Source organism: Mus musculus, chromosome 6 (genome assembly GCF_000001635.26).
Source record: "Mus musculus strain C57BL/6J chromosome 6, GRCm38.p6 C57BL/6J".
Classification (NCBI taxonomy): Eukaryota; Metazoa; Chordata; class Mammalia; order Rodentia; family Muridae; genus Mus; species Mus musculus.
This window is the reverse complement of record NC_000072.6, coordinates 141,854,044-141,880,447: the sequence shown is the minus strand read 5'-3', so window position 1 is coordinate 141,880,447 and position 26,404 is coordinate 141,854,044. Positions and strand designations below refer to the sequence as shown.

Sequence of the window (26,404 nt, the reverse complement as noted above, 5' to 3'; positions counted from 1 at the left end):
CCTTGAACTCAGAAATAGGCCTGCCTCTGCCTCCCAAGTGCTGGGATTAAAGGTGTGCACCACCACTGCCTGGCCATTTGTTTATTTTTAATTATAGGTGGTTCCTATAATATTCCTAGAAGCCACTAGAAAGAAAAGTGTATGGGTTGTTTTAAAAAAATAGGGAAAACCCCTAAAGTTTTTTTGAGGCTACATCCACATAAGCACAGGGTAACCAGAACGATGAGGATAATTTTTTAAATAATCCAACTTTATATCCTGCTATCTTCATGTCTTACAGATAGGATAACGACTTACTTCAGGTTACTGGTTACAGTGAATAAGCTCTTTGGTCGAGGTAACAGTGTACTATCCATGTTGGATGATCCAGCCCCTGCAGCTTACTTTACCCAAAGGACAACCTATACTAGAGATTACGGCATTCTCAGACATTAAGGAAGCATCACACAGTGTGTCTCAAAGCAGCCACCCTGAGCAGTTGTTGGTCTGCAGTGTGTGCTCACAGTGGTGAGGTACATCAAGGTTGACTCTGCACCCATATAAATTCCAGGACCTCAGGTTTGCAGCATTTTATCAGATGTAGGTAGATATTAGACTATCCCAAACATCTTGATCCGTGAGTTTTCTTCCTTTATTACTGTTAGCTCAAAAGGTTTGGAATTAAGGTGGAATCACGTGTGAAATCTGTTGATTAATTTATTTCAACATTTCATGCTTTGGATCATGTCCTAATATTCTAGGATGCAGAACTTTATTATCCTGTCAAGTGTTATTTACTGAAGGCCTCTGCTGTGTTCTGTCCTGTCTTCTCATTTTTTATATGCATGTGTACACATCTCTATTTCATACACCATGGAGTAAACTGAAGCTTAAACTGTTGGGAATGCACACAGAGGTTTGAAAATAGGATGCTCAGAGAGCCCTACCTAATTCCCAAAGATTACACTTTTTTCCATGGCAGTTGCTCAGGATGATACAGGCCTACTATTGTTTTCAGTAACCTATTGATATTTGCCTCTTTCCCTAAAATTTCATGGAAAAATCCTTGAAGAGTTGACCATGTATTTATACATTTATATATTTTTTTTCAGTAATGTCTACCTCTCAGTAGATGCCAGGTCTGTCTTCCCTGTACCTTTTTCCTGGATCTACCATGGTGTGGCAGACATTGATTCTTTGACAGGGCACGAACTTGTGCACCTCCTGCTCCACAAGGTGTTTTAACCCTGGCATATGGTACTTAGTCTTGGAGAATATCTGGATGAGCTTGCTTATATCTAAATGAGTCCATTGACGCATTTGTTTGATCATAGCCTCTGCTTGTCTTTGTGGCAGGATTTTCTTTCCCTGGAGGTGTATCACAGTCTCTTATTTTTGAACTGGTGACTGGAATCTTTGGAAATGAGGGCTAAGTCCTCTGCTGTGTAGGCAAACTCAGGCTCTGTTGCCAGGAGCACCAGCAGGGCGATGGCTGTTTATGCTCATGCTTTTCAGTCTGTCATGTTGTTGTTCCTTGTATCACAGTATCTTCTGGTGACTAGGACAGGAGATGATGTTTGCCTTGGCAAGGTCATGGTGGAGGCCCTTCAGTGGAGCCAGTACTACTTCTTTGTTCTTAATTCCTTTTCTTCCCGACATCAGTAGACTCCTCTGTTGATATATGGCCTCATGGACGTGGGCTGTGGCAGAAGCGTACCTGCTATCTATGTAGATCTTGAGCCTTTTTCCTTTTCTTAATTCCAAGGCCTTAGTGTGGGCAATCAGTTCTTCCTTTTGAGCTGATGTGTCCTCTGGCAGGGCCTGTCCAGCTACCACAGCTGCTCTAGATAGTTGTTTTAGTCTGTGAACCAGGTAACGTCTACACCCTCTAGTGACTGGTCTGTCAGATCTCCATGCCATCTATGTGTCTCAGCAAGAACCTGTTGACAGCCTGGGTCTGGGAGCAGGGTAGCTGAGTTCAGACTTGGGAGGCAAAAGTGACTCTGTCAGAGTTGAACCACAGGGTCTGATAATGAGTCATGTGAGTGCTAGTCAGCCATGATGGGGGGCTGAACCACACTTTCTAGGGCATGTGGCACTGAGATCACCAGGCTCTGTCCCAAAGCCCATTTATCTGCGTCCTTGACTGCTACCATTATAGCAGCCACAATATGCAGACAAGCAGGCCATCCTACAGCCACAAGGTCCAACTTTTTAGAGGTATGCCACAGGTCTCTTCCAGGGTCCCAATCTCTGAGTAAGAACCCCTTTTGGCAATATCTTTGTTTTCTGCCATGTCTGGAAAGTCCAAAGCTGAAGCCGACATTTGGGCCGTCTCTCTCTCTCTCTCTCTTTCTCTCTCTCTCTCTCTCTCTCTCTCTCTCTCTCTATATATATATATATATATATATATATATATATATATATATATATATATATATATATATATATATATTGTTCCTCCTCCTTGTCTTTGCTTCCTTTGGATGTTATATAATTATCACGTCCCCATCCTGTCACTCATTTTCTCTCATAGTTTGCCTCTACCCTGGTTTATCCTTCTGTCTCATTGCACATCTCTGATTCTGACTCTGGTCTCTGTCTTTGTATACCAACCCTTTCTTTTTCTTTGTCTCTTACTTACTGGTTCCTACTCTAAATATTTCCCATTCAGAGTATCTCTCTCATCTCAGACCTCTCTAATCTCCTTCATCTCTATTTCCACTTCCCCTCACTGTTAATCTCTCTATTTGCCACTGTCATCCATCTCTCCTGAGTCTGCTGAAGTTTTGCTCTCCCTTACAGTCTTAGCTCACTTCTTTCCAGACCTCTATACACATCTGTCTTCCTCATCCTCTCTTTCTTCCTTCGTTTCTCCCCCTCTGCACTTTCTTACCGACTTACCCTGTCCTTCTTCTAACTTCTGTAACTTCCTATTACCTTGGTCAGATTGTTGGGGCTTTTTCTAGCCCCACAGAGATGAGACCCTCATCAGAGTCTGGCGGTTAGACTCGAAGGCGCTCTTTACCTTGGATAGGAGAAGCCCCAAATGGGCAGATGCCTCCCTCGCTGGAGCTTGGAACAGACTCATTGCCAGAGCTCACAGCGGGGTCGCCTAAGAAGAGAAGACACATCTAGCACGGAAGGGAGTGCAGCTCTCACAGCTGGCTGCACTGAGCCACTGACATCTCAAAGTGAAAGCACTTTTCTGCTAACAAGAGGCACTCTGGTACTGCCAAAGCCTGGAGAAGGGCAGGTGGGATGCAGGGGAAAGGGAAACATAATTAGACAAGTATGAGAAACAGCCAGGGCAATGAACACACAGCACTCTTGGCCAGACACTCCCATAATCTCCTCCATCTCTCCTTTAGCAGCCACAACATCCAGGGCCACTGACTTCTCAGGGACCACCCCTCTTCTGCTCTGGGTTCCTGAGCTCATTCTTCCCTAGGCTCCAGGTCCATGGGCGGGACCACTGTGACCTGCTGGCTGCTCCCTGGAGTTGGAGAGTGGGATTCAGGGCAGCTGAGGATCTGAAAGGAAGAGGTCAGCGTAGGGATCTGACAGGATTCTTAGGCTTATTCCAGAGGGCATAACTCAAAAATAGACGTCAGTCATTAGTCCAAGTCTGAACACAAAGAGACACACAAGACACACAATAGAAACTGTCCAGATAAAGCATTAGAGTAATTCGACAGAAACAGAACCAATCCAAATACAGAGAGACATACAAGACACACACAGAAATCGTTTTCAGGCAACCACCATAGAATCACAGTATCACAGAAAATGACAAACACAAATATCGAAATTTCCAGAGAAGCCTGACACTATCTGTTCCAGGCATATACTGAACCCTAGCTGCCGCTGGGTTGAGAAGGACCTTTTTCAATCCAACTTCCTAGCTTGACACTGGAGCGTCCTCCAGCGTTGTGGCCTGTGCCGTTTTGGCACGTCTGCCTGTCACTGTGACCACTCCAAATGGACCCCTCTCCACAAGAAGACCCCCAGAACTTGAGACCGGCCTAAAGCCAAACCAAGATAACCAGTAGTCCCCTTGGGACCAAAACCAGACCTGAAACCTGAACCTGAAACCAGACAAACCTAAAGCAAAACAAAAAGCAAAACAGAATCAGAAGGTGGTCTAGTGGAGGACACACAAGTGAACAAGACAGACAGACAGACACAGACAAACAGAATACAGACAGACAGGGATTCCACTTTACCTCTGATGCACCGAGTCTGTGTCCCCCTGAAGAGGGCCTTCCAAGCCAATTCACCAAATGTTGTAGGTAGTCAAAAGACCCTTACTCATAAGGACCACAGAGAGTGCCACCATTGTTGCAAAATGCATGAGGATTTTTATTGATCCAACATGTTGGGGACTCCCCTTTCAGCACGCAGGCCAGAGGAGAGAACAAGAACAAAGAAAGAACACATTTTTTTATACCTTTGTAAGGGGCAGATTTGAGCAACAGGGTTCTCATTGGTGTAGCAAGTAACCCTTTCAGGCATTGGTTGATTTGTATACTGACTAAGTAACCCTTTGGCCTAGTGACTCACTTTGCTTGCCCCGATGGGGGTTATTATGATTTGGTCAGCAAAGTAATAGTACATTAATGTCACAGCTAGTAACGTCAGGGGAATTCTCGAAACAAGGTCAGGGTTGTTTGTTGCCTTTGTCAGAATTCAGTGTGGAGGGGGCAGGAGAATTGCTAATCTTGTTATGGTTGTTTCTCTGAGAACAGCTAATATTGTTTTGGTAGCTGCAGGCTTAATCATTTTGACCGCTAAAACTATGTTTTTACATTTGTTAAGTCAGCCAGCTTCCTTATCTGGCTCTGCACTTTGCCTGCTAGTTCAGTTTGGAAAGTCCTTTTCGAAGGGGGAAGGTCCTGGGTGGTCTTGAATTCATTTTGGGTGTTACATATTCATCCCAAGCAGATAACCAGGTGACCTCAAGACAAGCCGGAAGATTGTCACTTTTAGCTTCAAGGCCACCACTAAGTTGAACTGAAAGGCACTCACATTCAGTCATCTTCGATCTACTCACAGGTGGAGCTCACTTGTCTACAAACAGTGCTCAAATCCTTATCCTTGTTTAGGGAATACAACTGAGAGTACACTAGTGTGGACCCAAGACACTCTGTCCTATGACTGATCACTGCAGGGTCTAAGTCACTGAATATGACAGAACCCATTTCCAAGTGGGTGATTCTGGCCACATGATCACCCAATGTTGCTGATCTGTAACTCCATCATTTGCAGTGCTTGGTAGTTGCAGGTAACACGTTCCTTAGAATCCTAATGCCCTCCATCTTGATTCTTATACTGAAGTTTGTCACAAACTACATGTATTGTTTTCTCCATCACTCATACCTTTGTAAATGTATTATATTTCCCATCCTCCACATAAAGATGAGTTAATTTTCTATTTTCTGATTATGGTAGAAAGTAACAGAAAATCCATATAAAGGTTGTATAACATGTACTCACAGTTTCGTTAACTCCCCTTAGAAAAATATCAGCTCTTGACTTACCAATGCAAAGGGGACTACAAGCTTGACATTTCGACAATCTACCAGCATCTGTCTGGGGTTGCAGATCTGTTGCAGATGTCAAAGTGATTTGCAAAATGGAGACTAAGATTTTTGTGGGAGTCATGACAGCATTAATTGAAGATATCTTCTGTATGTGTCTTCATTGTGATTTCTATTGCTGGGAAGAGGCAACATGACCAAAGAAAGTCTTATGAAGCAAAACATTTAATTAGGGCTGGTTGACACTTTCAGAGATTGAGTCCGTTATCTTCATGGTGGGAAGCATGCTGTTATGCAGGCAGGTATGGTACTAGAGAGGTAGCTGAGAGTTCTGCATCTTGATCTGCAAGCAGTAGAAGTGAATGCTGCACTTAGCATAGCTTGAGCACATCAGACCTAAAAATCCACCCCCCAGACTAAGTAACATACTTCCTCCAACAAGGCCACACCTCCTGATAGTGCCACTCCCTTTGGGCCAAACTTTCAAAGACTTGAGTCTATGGGAGCTATTTCTATTCAAACCACCACACTTCACTACCTGGCCCCCATAGACTTGTAGCCATATCATAATGTAAAATTGAATTCACTCCAACTTCAAAAGTCTCCATAGTTTATAATAGTCTTAACCTTGCTTAGAAGTCCAAAGTTTCTTCTAAGCCTCGTGCAATCTCTTAATTATTATCCCCAGTAAAATTAAACTGAAAAGCAGATCACATAGTTCTAATATAAAAGGACACAGGAAATACCACTTGTTCTAAAACAGAGGAAAGGGAGCACAGCCAGGAGATTCTAAACTGAAGTATGACCGAAAAACCAGCCAGGCAAACTCCAAACTCGGATGCTCCTTGTCCAATGTCAAAATGCTCTCCAACTCTCCAATCGCTTTCTGCTTTGTTGACCTCAACATACGTCCCTATCTTCCAGCTGTTTCCACTCCCTGTTAGCAGCTTTACTTGGCAGATATCTCATGGCTCTGTCACCTTCAATATCTTGGTGCTTCCAAGGCAATTCAGCCTTCGCCTCTACAGCTTCACACAATGGCCTCCTGGACCTACACAGGGACAGCCCTGCCACACAGCTGTCCTCAGTAGTGGAGATGCTTAATTGCAGAATTCCATAATCCCTTTCCTCTATCCTTGGCTCTAAAGCCAGAACCTCATAGCCAAATACGCCACATTTCTCTGCTTTCTGGGGCTGGAATATGCCTCCCTCCCTGTTCCATTACATATTCACCAACTTTCTGTGTTCAATGCTTTCCTTCACTGCCAAAGCTTGGTTGCCCTGAAACTCAATCTGTAGACCAGACTGGCCTCCAAATCAGAGATCTGCTTTCCTCTGTCTCTAGAGTGCTGGTACTCAAGGCATGTACCACCATTCTTGGACCTGAGCTGTTCTTTAATTTCAGAAATTGGGAGTTTAACTGGGTGGGGTCTTGCCCTGAGATCACCACCTCCTTTTTGCCATTTGATATCAGCCATTTCTTTCATCTGTTTATCTCCTTGAATTTAGGACTTAACTACATTCTTCTTCCTGATGCCCTCTTTCTCTTTAAACTGTACATTGTGTGTTCTTCTTTATTCAGCTTGCTCCTTTTCATTATGCATCTGCATAAAGAGCAAACCCTAATAACTGTGCTACGGAGCCAACACTACACTGTTTTGAGATTCTTCTGCCAACGCAGTTAATCTGAAAGTTTTCAGTTTGGTCTCAAGCAGACTTTTTTGAGGAACACTTGTGAATACACTGACTGCTAGTGTTTGAACAGGGTTTTCCCTTTCACATCTAGCATGGAAACTTAATTTCCACCATGAGCTGGTAAAAGAGATCATGACCTAGCAAGTCAGATCAGGGAGAAGTCATCACATGGGGTTCTGCCTTTTGAATGGATCAATTCATCCATATAATTAATGAAAGTTATTTTGAGTAACTGTGTTATAAAAGCCTAGGTTTCTTATGACTCTGTGTATTTCACTATAGGATTTCCTATGCTGCCAGCACTCCACAAATGTAAGGCCTTGTCCTACGTGAGATACATCATTCTTGGACAAAACCACTGGGGCCAAATAAACCTCTTTAAAATAGTAACATGAACAATATTTATTACTGTTTCATTGGCAGAAAAAAAAAGGACCAATATGCTAACCTGGATGCTTGTTACAGTTCTATCAAGTTACATGTGCTACCTAAATGCTACTATCTATCTACTATCCTGAGTTACTTTTCAGAGTTAAATCTCCACTTGAGTCTCAAAGAGCCTTGCTCTAAAATCTGTTTTCCTTTTTGTTCAAAGATTTATTTATTTTTATTTAGGTATATGTGATTTTTCCTGAATGTGTGTACATACAGTACATGTGGAGACCTAAAGAGGGAACTGGATCCTCAGAAATGGGAGTTACTGACCACTATGAGCTACCATGTGGGTGGTGGGCACCAAATCCAAGTCCCACACAAGAGCAGCAGGCACTTTTAACTGTTGAGCCATTAGTTCAACCCCTAGGAAAATGCCTCTCAGAGCCATCTGTGGCCACCAAGGGCCAGAGTCACAGAGGTTCTCAGAGCACTTAGGATAACAGGTTGTGTTTGGAATTCTACAGTGACGAACAGATGGAGGGCATGGTTGTAGACCTCATTTCTATGTCCTCTGAAGCAGGCTTATTTCTTCAAGTTTTTACAAAGTTCTCTTCTGTTATTTCCCTTGGAAATTCTGTTTTATTTTACTTAGTGTGAACTATCACTTTGCTGAAGTCTCAACAGTTATTTCAGAAGCATGTTAGCTTCACTATGGTTAAATATTAAACTTTGATTCTAGTGTGCAGGCATGGGGGCAAGAGAAAGGAGAAATGTAAAGGCAGTTTAAAATGTTGGCTTTGTAAATGAGAGATGAGTACACAGCTTGTCAAATGCTAAGTATATTTGTGAAGTGCTAACTTTATCATATAAAAGTTGCCAGAAGGCCTGTTTGGAAGACTGTTTTGTTTTGCCTGAAAAGATTCCGCAGCTTGTGAAACAGGTATTCATTCACCTGCAGTGCCAAGGTTTTCCAATTTAGTGACTTATTCACTGACACCTTTGTTAAAACAACTCACATGTTTGTACTTACGTTGACCTGGCTTTTCATCTTAAACAATTACTACTTGTGGGTTAAGACAACTCAGTAAACTAGTTAAAGTGCTTGCCAAGGAAGCATGATGACTTGCAGTGTGATCCTCAGAGCCCTGCTAAAACCAGGACCAGTGCGGTGGCAGAAAATCCCCGGAGACAGAGGATTCGCTGGGCAAACTGGCTAGTTAGACTAAAAGTGGGATTTGCTTTTGAGAACCTTTCTCAATAAACAAGGTGGAGAATGATCAAGGAAGATTCCCAACGTCAATAGGGTTCCACATGCACATGCCACACAGGTATACTCAGACACATGTGATCACACACACACACACACACACACACACACACACATTTACTTACATCCCATACCTCCTACCAGAAAACCCTTCCAAATATTTTCCATAAGATCTCATTGTATTAGTATCCTTTATATTTTTAATAGCTTTAATATCCTTAAGTAATCAGCTACTCATATTAATCGTGACATTTAATACATGACCTTCCCTGTCATGTTTAAATAATGCCTTTGTTTCTTCTTTTATTCCTGCCTTAACAGTTGTATTCACAGTCAATATTTTAAAATTTTACATACTCGGTGCATGTATAGATTATTTCATGTGTGTATCCATGTTAAACTGCATTGTCAGTTTGTAATTTGAGGTGGACATCTGAGTCTGTTTCAAGATAAGAAAATGCACACTGCACATATCTTGTGCTTCATTGACTTTGAAAACACATCTCATCCATATTCTCAGACTCAAAAATCAGTTGGGTTCACTGACTCCTCACTCACTTCTATTTTAATTTTGGCTTTAATCTTCATGGTAACTGTGTTTCGTTTTTCTATTCTTCTTGGGTGGCCCATGATGTTTTGATAACTTTGAGTTCTGTAGGTGATGTTGTCCCCATCAGTGAGGGAATGATGGACATATACATGCTGTCTTACATTCTGTTACCTCAAAATTCCTTCAGTTTCCCTTAGTGTTCTTGTGAAAATTATTATTTATATCTGACAGAGGCCAAATTCTAAAATATATAATAAACTCAAGAAACCAAATAAAGCAATTAAGAAGGGGTGCGTATATAAATAGAGATTTCTCAAGAGAAGAATCACCAATGGCTGAGAAGCTCTCGAAATGTTCAACACTCTTAGCCATCAGGGAAATTCAAATCAAAATGATTCTGAGATTCTATCTTACACTCATCAGAATGGCTAAGATCAAAAACATAAGTGACAGCTCATGTTTGTGAGGATGTAGAACAAGAACACTTCTCCAGTGATGGTGGTAGTGCAAACTTGTACAGACACTTTGAAAAAAAATCAATGTCTGTTTCTTAGAAAATTGGGTCTTGATCAACAAGACTCGGCTGTACCTGGACATATACCCAAAAGATGTTCCACTATCCCACAATAACACTTGCTTAACTATGTTCATAGCAGATCCATATATGATAGCTAGAAATTGGAAATGACTTAGATGTCTCTCAACCAAAGATTGGATTTAAAAAGTGGAGTATTACTCCGTTATTAAAAACAGTGACATCATGAAATTTCCAGGCAATGGATATGGCTAGAAAATATCATCCTGAGTGAGGTACCCAAGACTGTGAAAGACAAACATGGCATGTATCCATTTACACGTGAATATTAACTTCAATGTAAAGAATAACTGTGTTATAATCTAAGAATCCAGAGAGGCTAAGTAACAAGAAAGACTCAAGGGGCATGAGGGGATTCATGGCTCTCCCTGGGAAAAGGTAATAGAATAAATATTGTGTGTGGACTGGGGTCATGTGGGGATGGGAACAGGAGGGGACAGGTGGGGAGGGCATAGAGGGGGAGGGTAGTATAGATCTATTCAGAGTCAAGGTAGAAACCAAGTATAGTGGAAACTGACAGAAATTTATTAGGGTGACCATAGCTAAGACTCCTAGTAATGGAGAATACAAAGCCTGAAAAAGCCATCTCTTATAACTAAAAGGCAAGACTTCCAGTAGAGTGACTGGGACACCAACCTAGCCACAAAACCTTTAACCTACAATTTATTCTGACATCATGATGTGCTGGGTAAAAGTAGCCCAGAAACTGTAGGAATGGCTGACCAGTGACTGGTCTCCTGTGAGATCCATGCTACCAGAGTGAGCCTACTCTTACCACTGTCTAGTCGACAAGAAACTAGTGGCTTGATAGTACAGAGACCTAGGATGGAACCAAATAAAACTGGCACACACACACACACACACACACACACACACACACACACACACAACACACAAGTCAATGAAATGATGCCTAATAATATTCTGCTATAGTCATGGATTGGTGCCTAACCCAATTGTCATGAGAGAGGCTTTTATCTAGCTATTGTTGGAAACAGATGCAAAGACCTACAACCAAACATTAGGTGGAGTTTGGGGAATCCTATTCAAGAGGACAGACAAGGATTGTAGGAGCCAGAGGGGACAAGGGCATCGCAAGAAAACTTGCAGAATCTACAAACCTGGACTTGTAGGGGCTCACTGAGATTGAACCAACATTCAGGAAGCCTGCATTGGTCTAACCTAAGCCTTTTGTATATATATTATAGTTGTATAGCTTGGTAATTTTGTGGGACAGGGGGAGCAGGGGCTGTTTCTGATGCCTTTACCTACTTTGGGACACTTGTCATCCAACTGGGTGGCCTCATCCAGCCATAATATAAGGGGAAGTGCTTAGTTTTGCTGCAAATTAATAGGAAAAATTTGACCTTGTCTCACATGACCAAATCCAAACAACACAGCATCAAGCAAGAAGTTCAAACAGTATTTCTCCTTCACTATAGTCTAATAAACAAGCAGCCGGAGGACAAAGTGCTAAGAGAAGGCAAACAGAGTCAAACTCAAGGGAATTACAAATAGAAATGACCGCTGTCCTTGGTTAATCATTTTAAAAACGTGGCACAAATTCTTTTGGAGGTACAGTTTTATTTCAGTGAAGCAGGAGAGGTCACAAAATTATTGGTAGGTAAATGCAAAAGTAGTCTAGTGCTGTTTCGGGTTTTAGCCAAATATGTTAGCGGAAAGTCAGATCTTGGAATAAGAAGCTAAGGTTTTAAAAGTTACCTAAATTTGATAATAAAGAAGAAAAAAATATTTTTGTAATGGGGAAAAGTTCATTTAAATGCAGATTAGTGTGAGTCGTGGAAGAAGATAGGCAAAACAAAGAGTCATGGTCCTTGAGGATTAAAGAAAAGGCATATGATTAGACATTCTGGTTGTGGGCTTAGTTCTTCCTTGTGCATTTTATTGTTTTCTGGAGAATAAATATCTTAATCTTCCTTCAAACTTGTTATAACTAATTAAGTGTATAGTTTGTAGTGTAATAAGAATCTATTTTCATGGATGAAAGTGAAGGATAGAACTACAGAATGGAGGACCACTGCTGTACAGATGTATACACACACACACACACACACACACACACATATCGAGATGTTGAGATATAGATAGATAGATAAATGATAGCTAGATAGATAGCATATATCTTGAAAAATTTAACTGAAATAGCTAGGATGTGGGTATGGGTAGTACCATTCTATGGTCTAGGGGGTCCCAGACTGAATAAAAAGGAGAAAGTGGGCAAAGTACTAGCATTCATTTTCTCTGCTTCCTTGTAGGTTTAGATTTTTCAAAACCAACTTTAATAAGGGTTCTCAAATGCTTTGATTCTCCTTTCTAGCCTACTGTCCAAAGGCAGGGTAGGAAGAATGGTAAATAGGACAAGCAGATGAGGATCCATTTAGAAGTAGTTCTTTGGGGGTGATTCCAATCTCTGTTGTCAAAATAGCAGCAGTCCAGTTCAGTAGTGTCAGGATACCATCAGTCCAGTTCAGAGAGTGTCACCAAACATGATTCAGCAGTGGAAGCACTATCCAGCAGAAACATCCAAGCATGAGCTGAATTGACAAGACTCCATGGAAGCAGATATATATATATATATATATATATATATATATATATGACATAGCTGGAAATTGAGGAGACAGTCTCTCTCATACCCCTCTCAATGAAGTAAAGATCAGTGAAGACATAAGACCACTAAGCGTTGCATGTCTAGCTATGCAAATGTGCCTTTACAGTCTGTTGAGTGAGTCGTTCATATACTCTCTCCAAATATCATGTGTCACCTTGTGGGTCTACTTCAGCAAAGTTTCACATGAGTATGCATCACATGACACAGCCAGAACTCTCCATTTAACTTTCTGACTAGATGCAATGAGACAACCTCTCAGTCCTCTTACAGCCTCCCTACCATGATGATCTACACCCCCAAGGTCTGTGCCAAATAATTTCTGCCTCATATTGCTTCTGTCAGATATTTTGTCTTAGAAATGGGAAAAGTAATTACTGCACTGATCAATGTAGACTGTAATCCACTGTGTAGAATGAAAATATGTAAGTTCATATTGTCTTAAATTAGTCTATATTTGGAGATAAGGGAAACCCTATCCTAGACTAGAAATTTACCATGTAACATAAATAAATGAGTTTTAAATTTTCAGTGCAGGCTAACACTTGTGAATTACATATAGAAACTGTATGATTTAGAGCATGGCCCACAAATTTCCTGTGAAACAAATGAAAAATTAATAGAAATGGAAGATCCACATTGACCGAAGTTCACATCACCAGTCCCAAGATAAGTGGAAACCGTGTAATGAGAAAATTTTCATGAAGGGGTTTTAGACCAATTTGTATTGACGGGTGTTTTGAAAAGCTGACATTCTTGGAGAATTTAGTTAAAACCTTTACATATGTGTGAGCATGTGTCTCTCACCTGTGTGTTGGTTCCAAAGGAGGCTTGAAGGATGTGTTAGGTCTCCTGGAGCTGGAATTAGAAATGAGTCATAATCACCTGATATATATTCTTGGAAGAGCAGCAAGAGCTCTTAAGCAACAAACCATCTCTCCATCCCCATGATAATCTGTGGAAATTGCAAGAATCCCCATCTTCCCAAGGAAAGGCTGAGGGACTGTTTCTAGCCAAAAAGATGACAGATAATCACCTAAACACAATGTCGAGATTGGTTGAGTCTTGGGATAATATTTTGAAAAACCTATAAATGGGCCAGTGAGATGGCTCAGTAGTAAAAGTCACTTGTTTCGAAGCATGAAGACACTAATGAGACCCCTAAATCCACATGGTAGAAATAGAGAACTGACTCCTGTGTGTTCTCTTCAAACCTACACACACATGCCATGATATATACACATGCAACACACACACACACACTTTCATAGACACAAAAATCATATGTGGCAAAGTGTCCTATGTGAACAGGTGGAGAGGATAAAAAGCAGCTAAATGGTGAATATACGCACCTGATAAAAGCAATGGGAATTTTAGATTTGAATGCGTGTGTTGGGGTGCTGTAGCAGGCCTCCATGTACATGGACTACTACAACCTTGCTGTTTCCATGGTTGCTAAAGGAGAATGTGATTGAGCGCAAACTTTTGAGTTTTATGCCCTTTGGAATGCTTGCCATTCGAAAAAGAGATGGGTGCACCGAGTGCAGTGATTAATATTTCACTTTTAACTTTGTGCCTTTGTGGTTAGTCAAGGAGCATGTGGGTTCTTGTTTTGCCGTGGCTTCCAAAGGAACTCAGAGTTCGGATTCTGGAATTTAAATATTTGGCAATTGCACATTGAGATGAGACTATTGCTTCACCTGGGTTGAAACATGAAGAAAGATGCCAAAACCAAAAATGTACATATATAACATGCTTTGATGATATGAAATGCATATATCATATGAACTCAGATAGATTACAATCTATCAAAAACTTATTATATTAACAACAGGAAAAATCATCATCACAAACACTTAAGTAAAAATGCCCCAAAGTTGGTAACGTATTAGAGAATTTCAAAACTTTGGTAGTCCATTTTGTCCCCTCTGTGATCCATAGTGGAGATGTGGAGGCTTGCTACCCTTTGGAAATGGTGATCTAGAAAGAGAGACATTATTTCCCACAGCAACAACAGCTCTGATAAGGTGTGTTTCAATATAGCAATGAATCCACGCTTCAGGAAGCTCTAATGAGGGAGGCTGGGGCAATTGTGTAGTTGGTCAAGTGCTTGCTATGAAAACATAAGGATCAAATCCAAATAACTCAAGTATAGCTGGATCTGTTGGTAACCCCAGCTGCGCCACAGAAAGAGAGGAGGCAGAGGCAGGAGGGTCATGGGAAGTTCACAGGGCAGCTATCCTGGGTATGGAGCAGCAAAGGGACCCTGTGTTAATCAAGTGGAAGGTGCTAACCAATACCTGAAGCTATCTGCTGACCTCCACATGGGTACTTGTACATGTTTGTATATGTGTGCATTTGTATGTCTGTATGCAAACACACAGAGATATGTACACACACACACACACACACACACACACACACACACACACACACACACACACACACACACAGAGGCACCCACATACAAACACACACCCCCAGAAATTCACAAATGAAGAAAGGGCAGTAGTATAAATGCCAATTAAATATCCTGATGCAGTTAGAGTCAGATACTTGGTATTCACATGAAATGGAACACCAAATGGAAACACCAGCTACATTTGACCCCAGTATTTTTAAAGCTGACTGGTGTTGCAATGCTGCATATATACACATAAGGGGAAAACCTCTGGAGTGGTAACAAGACTTCATTAGAGACAGATAAAACAAGGGCATCTCTCAGTAAGGTTCATGGCTTTATATTATGATAATGAAAAATCTTCCTGGCTGGTTCTCACACCAGGAAGAAAGCATCACAGGGTTGGAAATAACTAGTATTGCAAATACTTGAACGAGACATGAGAGAAACCTGAGCCAGAAAAATAAAAATTCTGCACAGGGAAGGGGATGAAATGGTTTGGGTTAGTAAGATGATTCAGTGGGTAAAAGCTCTTGTCACTGAGCCTGAGGACCTAAATCCAATCTCCAAAAATCTTAGGATGAAAAGAGAGAACAGACTCTTGACACTTGTCCTGTGACACCCCCCCCCCACACACACACAAGTGTGCTGTGCCACTCCTGTGCTTCCATTCATGCACAGAAACCATGCACATATCCACACCAATGGTAACTCACCATACACATATCCACACCAACAATAACTCACCATACACATATCCACACCAACAATAACTCAAATATTTAAAAAAATTGAAAAGATTGCAGTTCCAATTTAGATGCAGTAGGGCATTCAAGTCTCCTCTTCAGATCCAGTGCCCTGTTTACCTGAACTCAGGTGTCCTGATCACCTACTACTCTGATAATCAAACGTGTGATTCATGTCCCATCACCCACCAGTCAGATTCTCCTGTCTGTGGAACATGCCTAATATCAAAATCTGAACTCCTTCCTTTTTACCCCCTCCTAATTTATTCTATATATTATTTATCAGACCCACTGAGGCAGCAAGCAGCCTATGGGTTCTCTTTGATCTTTGCTCTTTCTTCCTTATCTAAGTTGATTCCCAGATATTGGTGTTACTGGCATTATTGATTGACTTCTAAAGTGTTTTAAAATACATGACTTTACCTAACATGTTTTATCTAGGTTAATGTAGGGATAATGCATGAAGTTTACTGTGGTATCTGGCAGTAATTACTACAAACATCTCTTTCTTACCTATTATGTCATTAACGAGTGACATACACTTTTCATAGTCACCATGATAGTGAAAATAACCTGCTAAATAAATTTGAAGATGGCATGCTGTAGTTTTGCATTTATTATATATGTTAAGTTGTAAAAGTCAGTAAAAGCTGGCATAGTGATGTTTCAAATTTTAAACTCAAAGATGTAACATGATTTTTTTCCATTTTTTATTAGGTATTTAGCTCATTTACATTTCCAATGCTATACCAAAAGTCCCCCATACCCTCCCCCACGACCCTACCCACCCACTCCCCCTTTTTGGCCCTGGCATTCCCCTGTACTGGGGCATATAAAGTTTGCAAGTCCAGTGGGCCTCTCTTTGCAGTGATGGCCGACTAGGCCATCTTTTGATACATATGCAGCTAGAGACAAGAGCTCCAGGGTACTGCTTAGTTCATATTGTTGTTCCACCTATAGGGTTGCAGTTCCCTTTAGTTCCTTGGGTGCTTTCTCTAGTTCCTCCATTGGGGGCCCTGTGGTCCATTCAATAGCTGACTGTGAGCATCCACTTCTGTGTTTGCTAGGCCCTGGCATAGTCTCACAAGAGACAGCTATATCTGGGTCCTTTCAACAATATCTTGCTAGTGTATACAATGGTGTCAGCATTTGGAAGCTGATCATGGGATGGATCTCTGGATATGGCAATCACTAGATGGTCCATCCTTTCTTCACACTTCCAGATTTTGTCTCTGTAACTCCTTCCATGGGTGTTTTGTTTCCTATTCTAAGAAGGGGCAAAGTGTCCACACTTTAGTCTTCGTTCTCTTGAGTTTAATGTTTTTAGCAAATTATATCTTATATCTTGGGTATCCTAAGTTTCTGGGCTAATATCCACTTATCAGTGAGTACATATTGTGAGAGTTCCTTTGTGATTGGGTTACCTCACTCAGGATGATGCCCTCCAGGTCCATCCATTTGGCTAGGAATTTCATAAATTCATTCTTTTTAATAGCTGAGTAGTACTCCATTGTGTAAATGTACCACATTTTCTGTATCCATTCCTCTGTTGAGGGGCATCTGGGTTCTTTCCAGCTTCTGGCTATTATAAATAAGGATGCTATGAACATAGTGGAGCATGTGTCCTTCTTATCGGTTGGGGCATCTTCTGGATATATGCCCAGAAGAGGTATTGCTGGATCTTCCGGTAGTACTATGTCCAATTTTTTGAGGAACCGCCAGACTGATTTCCAGAGTGGTTGTACAAGCTTGCAATCCCACCAACAATGGAGGAGTGTTCCCCTTTCTCCACATCCTTGCCAGTATCTGCTGTCACCTGAATTTTTGATCTTAGGCATTCTGACTGGTGTGAGGTAGAATCTCAGGGTTGTTTTGATTTGCATTTCCCTGATGATTAAAGATGTTGAACATTTTTTCAGGTGCTTCTCTGCCATTCGGTATTCCTCGGGTGAGAAATCTTTGTTCAGTTCTGAGCCCCATTTTTTAATGGGGTTATTTGATTTTATGGAGTCTACCTTCTTGAGTTCTTTTTATATATTGGATATTAGTCCCCTGTCCGATTTGGGATAGGTAAAGATCCTTTCCCAATCTGTTGGTGGTCTTTTTGTCTTATTGACGGTGTCTTTTGCCTTGCAGAAGCTTTGCAATTTTATGAGGTCCCATTTATTGATTCTCGATCTTACAGCACAAGCCATTGCTGTTCTATTCAGGAATTTTTCCCCTGTACCCATATCTTCGAGGCTTTTCCCTACTTTCTCCTCTATAAGTTTCAGTGTCTCTGGTTTTATGTGGAGATCCTTAATCCACTTAGATTTGACTTTAGTACAAGGAGATAGAACTGGATCAATTCGAAATCTTCTACATGATAACAGCCAGTTGTGCCAGCACCATTTGTTGAAAATGCTGTCTTTTTTCCACTGGATGGTTTTAGCTCCCTTGTCAAAGATCAAGTGACCATAGGTGTGTGGGTTCATCTCTGGGTCTTCAATTCTGTTCCATTGGTCTACTTGTCTGTCATTATACCAGTACCATGCAGTTTTTATCACAATTGCTCTGTAGTACATCTTTAGGTCGGGCATGGTGATTCCACCAGAGGTTCTTTTATCCTTGAGAAGAGTTTTTGCTATCCTAGGTTTTTTGTTATTCCAGATGAATCTGCCGATTGCCCTTTCTAATTCGTTGAAGAATTGAGTTGGAATTTTGATGGGGATTGCATTGAATCTGTAGATTGCTTTTGGCAAGATAGCCATTTTTACTATATTGATCCTGCCGATCCATGAGTATGGGAGATCTTTCCATCTTCTGAGATCTTCTTTAATTTCTTTCTTCGGAGACTTGAAGTTCTTGTCGTAGAGATCTTTCACTTCCTTAGTTAGTCACGCCTCGGTATTTTATATTATTTGTGGCTATTGAGAAGGGTGTTGTTTCCCTAATTTCTTTCTCAGCCTGTTTGTCCTTTGTGTAGAGAAAGGCCTTTGACTTGTTTGAGTTAATTTTATATCCAGCTACTTCACTGAAGCTGTTTATCAGGCTTAGGAGTTCTCTGGTGGAATTTTTAGGGTCACTTATATATACTATCATATCATCTGCAAAAAGTGATAATTTGACTTCTTCCTTTCCAATTTGTATCCCCTTGATCTCCTTTTGTTTTCTAATTGCTCTGGCTAGGACTTCAAGTACAATGTTGAATAGGTAGGGAGAGAGTGGACAGCCTTGTCTGCTCCCTGATTTTAGTGGGATTGCTTCCAGTTTCTCTCCATTTACTTTGATGCTGGCTACTGGTTTGCTGTAGATTGCTTTTATCATGTTTAGGTATGGGCCTTGAATTCCTGATCTTTCCAAGACTTTTATCATGAATGGGTGTTGGATTTCGTCAAATGCTTTCTCAGCATCTAACGAGATGATCATGTGGTTTTGTAACATAATTTTTAAAGAATCAGTAAACATTTAGGATGCTCATTGAGGACGTTAAGAGAATTTTTTTAAACGTTATTTGGAGATATTTCTCCAAGTCTGAAACACCCAGGTAGATTTAGTTTTCCTTACTAGTTTCTATCTAAATGTTGATTTCTGAACAGTAAAACCATATAAAGAGGTACTACATAAAATTTTTGAGTCAAAAAATTAAATTTGAGAATCAAGAGAAAGTAATTTAGCTAACCAATTTTAAGCTCAAGAGGATCTAACATCAGTATAGCTGGGTTTGCTACCTTGTGGGTTCTTTCCCCTGCTCTTCTTCATCCTTATTCTACTCCCTCAACCCCCTAACCCCAGATAGGGGATAAAAAGGGATAGAGGGGACAGAGGAAAAGGAGGAGTTCCCTGCATCTGATTTCCTTTTCTCCTTTGAGCAAAACTACTAACATATCACAACTTCCCTGAACAACTATCAACTACTATACCCACCTCTCTGTTCCTTAGGATTTTTATTCTCTCTGAGAAGTTTCCAGAATTCTAAATGCTACACAGTCATAGAAACCATTTGCAAAACTTTTTCTCAGCTGGAGCCCAAAGCAAATATCAGTCAGCTGCTGCAGTCCTCTGAAGCAGCCCCACAGCCCACACCTGGGACTAAAACAACAGCACAATATTGTAATATTTCTGTGTTTTTAAAAGAAACCAAAATTCCAAAATTCTACCTACATCCACCTTCTCTGCCATCTGTTTAAACCTATTAACTCTACTGTATATAGAGGGAAATTATAAAGAGACATTTTTAGTGAAATAACCAATTTTTGGGGTCAATGGCCAAGGTTTTCAGGAGACTTCTCCTGATCAATTCTAATCTTTATCAGTTATGACGGTATCCACAGCTTTGCATTTCCTGTGGAAATATAAACAAATTCAAATTCTCAATGCATAACTTTTGCAGATTTCCATTCTGATGTTAATACATCCTTATAGTACACAGGTGTATTTAGTTTTGCATCATTTTCTATAACCCAATGTCTCTTGGATGCTGATGTTCCTTTTTCATGGCCATTTAGGAAGTTTAAAGTGACAGAGCACAGTTTAGTCTATCACTACGGGTCTTTCTTCTTCTTCTTTTTGTTTTATAAGCATTTCCTTTAAGGTTTGATTAGATCTTCTTACAACTGCTTGTCCTGTAGGATTGTGTTTTATATCTGGAATGTGCTTCAGATTATAATATGCAAAGAATTGCTTCAGCTTAGTGGAGACATAGATAAGGGGCATTGTGAGTCTTAATTTATACGGGTACGCCCATAATAGCCATTAATGTCAACAAATGTATCATTACAGAATCAGCCTTTGGGAGCTCAAAGCAGTTGCCCATTGAAATTCCAAATATATATTAATGGTATGGTGTATAAACTTTAGTTTTCCAAGTTCTACAAAAGGAAACATAGCCATTTGCCAGATTCTACTTCTTTTGGTACTCTTTGGGTTATGACCAGCAGGTGTTAGAGTTTGGTTACACAAAGATCAAGTAAGATATTTTCGTATACTTTTCTTGGCTTCTTGCCTAGTCATAGTAAATTTTTCTTTAAATATTTACCATTAACATGGGTTATTTTCCCATGGAATTTTGGCTTCTAACGCACTTTCTTTTTTTCTATCAATAATCAGTCAAATTCATTATTTTCTTCTGCTAATTGACCTGGCAAACCTGGACAAGGCCAAAAATGGGTGATAAATAATAGATAGTTTCTATACATGGTTACCTGTTGCACCTTGGTGCTCCTCACTCATATCTTCTTTATCTAATAAATCCAAGGGCACCTGGCCACAAATGAACACTGAAAGTTGTCTAAGGTTCTGGAGCAAAAACCTGACAAATGGTGAGTTATATATACACATACCTGTAATGAAACCAGTCCCTGATTATCCCCGATACTGTTTCAGAGCCCCACGCGATCCCCTTTGTGTAATGTACACAAGTGTTTTGTTTTCCATCTCCCACATAGAGGGGCATCTGGACAATACTGCTCTGACATTAGAGGTATGCAGGCAGAGGGGCAGTCTCAGCAGTGACTTGAGACACATGTTGGTCATTCAGCAGCTCTGAGTAGAAATTTCAGATGGATTTCGACTCACTCATTAAACTCAAATCTATGTAAAGCAAAATAACAGAGCAAATGAGGAGAGTTGACAGATGCCCTGAGTGAAGTAAAAAATAATTAGATAATAATTCATGAGAAGAATTAAGATTCAACATTAGTCTGGCTCAGCTAATATTCCTTTTAATACTAAAGATTTCATTTCAGAAACACCGATTACTTTTACAACTGTTTAAATTTTCTTTTCTTTGTGAGGCAAGCTCACCTTCTGTACCTTGGTTAGCATAGACTCTACCATGAAGACCAGACTTAGTTTGAACTTACATGCATCCTCCTGCCTCTTCCTCTGCAGTGTAAAAACTAGGGTTATCGACTTGTTCTCCTTTTATCAGTGTTTTAAAAAAGATGTATTTGTTTATGTGTCTTTGGACTTGTGTGCGGATGCTCATGGAAGCCAGAAGCAGAATTTTGGCATTTCTTCCTATTCCTTCCTGAAGTTCCCAGTGTTTGAGTGCAACCTGATGTAGGTGCTAGAGTCTCGTGTACAGCACTCTGGGCAATACTAGGGTCCAATTTTTAGTCCTCTGGCCAAGGAGCAGGAGTTGTTAAGTAGTAGTTCTCTAGCTCCTGTACTATATTTAGCTAAAATAAAATCTCCAATGATACCTCTAAATAACAGCATAGAGATCACCGAGGAAGAATTAAAACAAATACAGCTTTAAACCTATTCAGAAAATTCTGGGTTATCACTTACAGACACATGAGATGGGCCAGATTACTACAGTTTACAGATTACTACAGAGATGACTAGTCGCCAGAGGTAAATATTGCCTTTGGCACTTATAACCTATATCAACCCCTCTGTGCTTCAAATCCTGTATCTTTAAAATTGGGTGACAATATTCAGGCCACAAGGCTTTAGGAGAATTGAACGCACAGATGTGACCAGCATTTCCAGAATAATGCATAAAATATGTGAAGCATGTTAGGTTGATGTTTATTATTTATTAGGTATCGTCTTCTATGATGTCCAACTTTATCAATATAATGCACCATCTAAATGATATCAGAGCTGTCTTTCCAATGTAGCAGCAATCCTTTAGGAACAAAGATTCTTTTAGACACTTCTTGTATGTTACTCAACTGAAAAGCACACGTCACAGGGGGAGTTCAAAGTATCATTTTGATCAGCAATGCGGTAGCTTATCTCTTTTGGCAAGTAGATTTCTTGGCAGCAAGCCTCCAAACACTTGGTCTTTTCCTTGCGGACAGACTGTGCTCTGTGAAGATCTGATGACTTTCTACAGTGATACCGTAGGGCTGAATTCATGAATCTCACTCAATAAAGAAACCAATGGATGTGATAGCAAACCCTAGTGTTTAGTGTCACTCAGAGATGTGAGTGTAGGAACTGAGAGCTGCAGAAATATGCAAGGATCTGATCTAAGTCAGAGCACTGAGGACTTAAGTCTATTATGCAGGAGCAAATAGCTGCAATTAATTAATGTTGCTTGTGCACCCATTTTATAATAGGAATTAAGCATATTTAATTATGCAGTGAGGATTATAGCTAACTTGATCAGTGTTTATCTGGTCTTCCATCAATTTTCTCCCAGGCTCTCTTCATTCTCTATCTCAGAGACCGACATATAAAGCTTAAGCTTGTTATGTTCTCTGTTCGTCAGACTCTGTTAGATTGTTGTTGCTGGGAAACATTTGTGTGACACTGGAATTGTGGGAAATTATTAAAAAACTGAGCCCATCCTAGCTTCCAATGGTGGCTTTATGTCCTCAGGGACACCAGCCTGAATATCTCAGCTCTTTCTCTTCCTGATACAGCCTTTAACGTATTTTCTCACTCTTCTAAGCCTTTGTGACTTTCCTCACATTAAATATTTCTCCTATCTGTTATGAATTCCATCTCCTTCCTTGTACTTTGAGAAAGATAGATGTTGTTTTCATGTATAGAAAGAGAACTGAGTGGTCTGTCTAAACACACACAGATAGGTTGCAAGTAGATCTTCAAATTTGTGGTAATTTTAAACATGCGTGGTTAAACAATTTTACTGAATCCAAATGAAAGATCAGAATGGTTTTGTCTCTGAAATTGATTGAATGATGGCAATTATTACCACTTAATAATCGAATTCTCCCAATAGCTTCTGAGACCTCTTGAGAACAAGTGCAAACTACTCATTTTCAATTTCCTAACAACTACTATTGTGCTTAGAATTTAGTAGCTTAATAAATACTTGTGTATTAAATGAATATAATCATTGCAAACAGGACTTTGCATTAGAAAGCCTAAAGCTGCCTGGTAAGGCTTAGGTCAAAAATGTGACTCAAGTGTGGAACACTGGCTTCTCCTGCAACTATCTCCTCATTCTCTACATATGATTGCTACTAGAAGTGACAGGCGTGCCATTAACAGCTGGCTCTGCTCAAGGCAGAACTCATATTTTGAATTTCCTCTTCTGCTTCTCAGTTTAGATTTAGAACACATCTAAACTGACAAATTGACTAGATTGCTGGTGAAGAAATGGTCTATATGTGCCAGTATTATTTTGCATGGTAAAACCATATGAATGGGCAATTTTCTTGATATCAGATAAGGTTTCTCAGGTACCTGGAATGTAGAAAATAAAATGTGTGTGTGTGTGTGTGTGTGTGTGTGTGTGTGTGTGTGTGTGTGTGTGTGTACTTCTTAACAAGTGAAATTTAGCATTGTCTCCTTTGGTTTCTGATTGGAAGGAGCTGACCAAAATAAAATCACTTGCTAGGAATTAAACAATTCATTGTATTTCCCTAAGTCCTTTCTTGGCAAATCCTTCCTTGGCTTGGTATTGGTTGAAAGCATTTTAGCTGGACAGCACCCAAGAGGCTGTCTCTCACAGTTAGAGGCAATTTGAGGATTCTGAAAATAAGTGCTTTTCGTAGGACTTTTGCTGCTCTGACTTTCCTTTAGTCTCAGCATGGAGAGGACCGTCTTCTAAGGCTCCTTCATGTGTGGACTTCTCACTTGGCTGTGGTAAAGTTTGTTTCCTTAACTCAATAGTGCAGAGTAAATGAAATGAACAGCACGCATTTTCTGATAGTGAGGGTGTGGATATTGAGTGTGAATGAGCATGCTTATTCACTTAGGGCAAAGTTGTACTTTCCTGTGCCTGCGATGTTATTAAGGACCACCAACCAAAGGGTGACAACTCCTGAGGGTTTCTGCTTAGTGAGTGCAGAGAGTCAGTTCTGCGAGGAAGTCACAGTTCTAGAGTTCTGCTTTCTAGGATGCTCACCTACCTACTGAGAAACGCTACCCTGCATTCTCAAAAGAGTAGAGCCGATAGATGTTCCATCATATATCTTTAATAAATAAAACAAACAATGCAAAATGCTTTATATTTGTGGCCAGTATTTCTCCTGTGGGTGCTAAAGAGGGGAACACATTGCATTGCTGACTGCTTAATTAAAAGTGCAATGCCCTGCTTTCATTAGCATTCATGGTTGATTTGTGTTTATCTGTGATACTGTGTGATCCTGGGAACAGGAGTCATTGTTTAAACAACCCTGTGCTAACCAAGGACACTGTTCATGTAGTTATCTGACTCTGTTCACATTTCTCCTTTAGGATCAAAGAGCTCTACAGGGGAATATGGCATGATGCAGTATTGAGTTACACAGGCTTCGTTGAGTCAATGAAACAGACGATTCTTTGCCTTTTTTCCCTCTATAGACATATTTAAAATGCATCTGAAAATATAATTTTTTCAGAGAAAAGGTTGGCACATTAGAAGAAAGTGCAGGATAATTTACTAACATTAAATCCGTTTTCAAGTGCCTGGCTTTGTATGATTTATTTATATTACAGATTCTTGTTTGTAAAACTTCTGAGACAACAAGACTGTTTTGAAAGGAATCTTCAAGGTGGCGATAGAAACTAACCAGGTAATGATTTAGTACTCGTAGAAAAATTACCCTGTAATCTTCTAGGGACTAGACCCACTTTCTCTTGTCCAAAAAATGAAAATGGATATTTAGAATAGTTATATTTTAAGCTACTAAAGAAAGTGAAGATAGCTTTGACATGGGAGAGGAGTAAGTTTGCTCTTACTGATGAGTAGGGTGACTAGCCTGGGCTCAGGAGAAACAGCATAAAGGCTGATGAAAAGTTGCTCTATGGATGACAAAATGAGGCAGGTGTGGAGAGTTGAGAGTGTAATATTTCAGCTATATTCAAAGTAGATTTGGATCATGACTTTGCTCTCTAATGGAAACCTTCCCCTTTCTAACATTCTTTTCAAAATAAGTATCAGCTCCTCTCAGGAAGTTAAGTGGACTTGAAGTTTTATGTGGGAGCCTTAAGTCTGGGGGCTTCATTCAAGTGTGTGCTCAGGACTGCCAAGATAGCCTCTCTAATTTTCATCTTTATATTGTGAATTTTCAACCCTATTAACACAAGAAGTAAGTTGAACCTCAGCCTACATGGCCTGATTCAATGACAGTGTATGTTCATTTATTTGTTTATTCATTTATTTATAACAAATTTTAACTTTCCTAGAACAATTTGTTCCTGAGGATCTGGGTCCAAGAAACTTTTTCTGGTGTTTGAGCAATCTTGAATGATTCAGCCTTCTACAGAACAGCAAGCTTGTCTTGTTATTTGTTAAATATTCCCATTTCATGAAGTTAATGGCACATAGTGAGTGTTCAATAAGTGTTTGTTGTAGTTGAAAGGCAGTAAAGAGAACCAGAGTCCTGCAGAACTGGCTCAGAGTTCTGAAAGAGTTTAAAATGATGCATAAACTTAGAGCCATTCCATATTAACTGTCAAATAGACATTGTTTAGAGCATTTTCATATATTAGTGCTGTGGACACTATTGAGAAATCATATGGATATATTAAAATAAATTCTGTAGATTAATTATGAAATTAAAATTCTCTGACGGTGATAAAAATTGTTTCACTTTAAAGATACAAAATAGATAAAGTTTGATGAGTCTGGAAGAATTGAATAGAGCTCAAGTCACCTTTCTGTATTGCATATAAATACTTGTACTGACATATTGCTGATACAGAGATGGACATATTCATAATATGTAGATCATAAATAACC

General features: G+C 40.0%; 1 protein-coding gene and 2 long non-coding RNA genes across 10 annotated transcripts in view; 1 reads left to right on the top strand and 2 right to left on the bottom strand.

Annotated features, from left to right (window-relative positions):
- Positions 1-4,378, bottom strand: part of Gm30843 — a 42,689-nt gene extending 38,311 nt beyond the window's left edge. For both annotated transcript variants that reach the window (XR_378120.4, XR_003956543.1), the window contains exon 1: positions 4,206-4,378. This is a non-coding gene — a long non-coding RNA (predicted gene, 30843). The remainder of the gene's footprint in view (positions 1-4,205) is intronic.
- A 449-nt stretch (positions 4,379-4,827) lies between these two features.
- Positions 4,828-14,092, bottom strand: Gm30784. Of its 2 annotated transcripts, none has more exons than XR_869565.1 (3): positions 13,983-14,092; positions 13,438-13,488; positions 4,828-5,862 (listed from the first exon to the last, which is right to left on the bottom strand). It is a non-coding gene; the product is annotated as a predicted gene, 30784 (long non-coding RNA). The 2 variants fall into 2 exon arrangements; XR_869566.3 differs by lacking the exon at positions 4,828-5,862 and adding an exon at positions 11,566-12,528.
- Positions 14,093-24,163: 10,071 nt separating this feature from the next.
- Slco1a4 (solute carrier organic anion transporter family, member 1a4) overlaps positions 24,164-26,404 on the top strand; it is a 50,847-nt gene continuing 48,606 nt past the window's right edge. For 2 of the 6 annotated variants that reach the window (XR_003956207.1, XR_003956206.1), the window contains exons 1-2: positions 24,164-24,324; positions 25,159-25,235. The gene's annotated coding sequence lies outside the window, so the exon portion shown is untranslated. The remainder of the gene's footprint in view (positions 24,325-25,158; positions 25,236-26,404) is intronic. The other 4 variants (XM_011241584.2, XM_011241585.2, NM_001355577.1 and 1 more) reach the window with 2 other exon arrangements.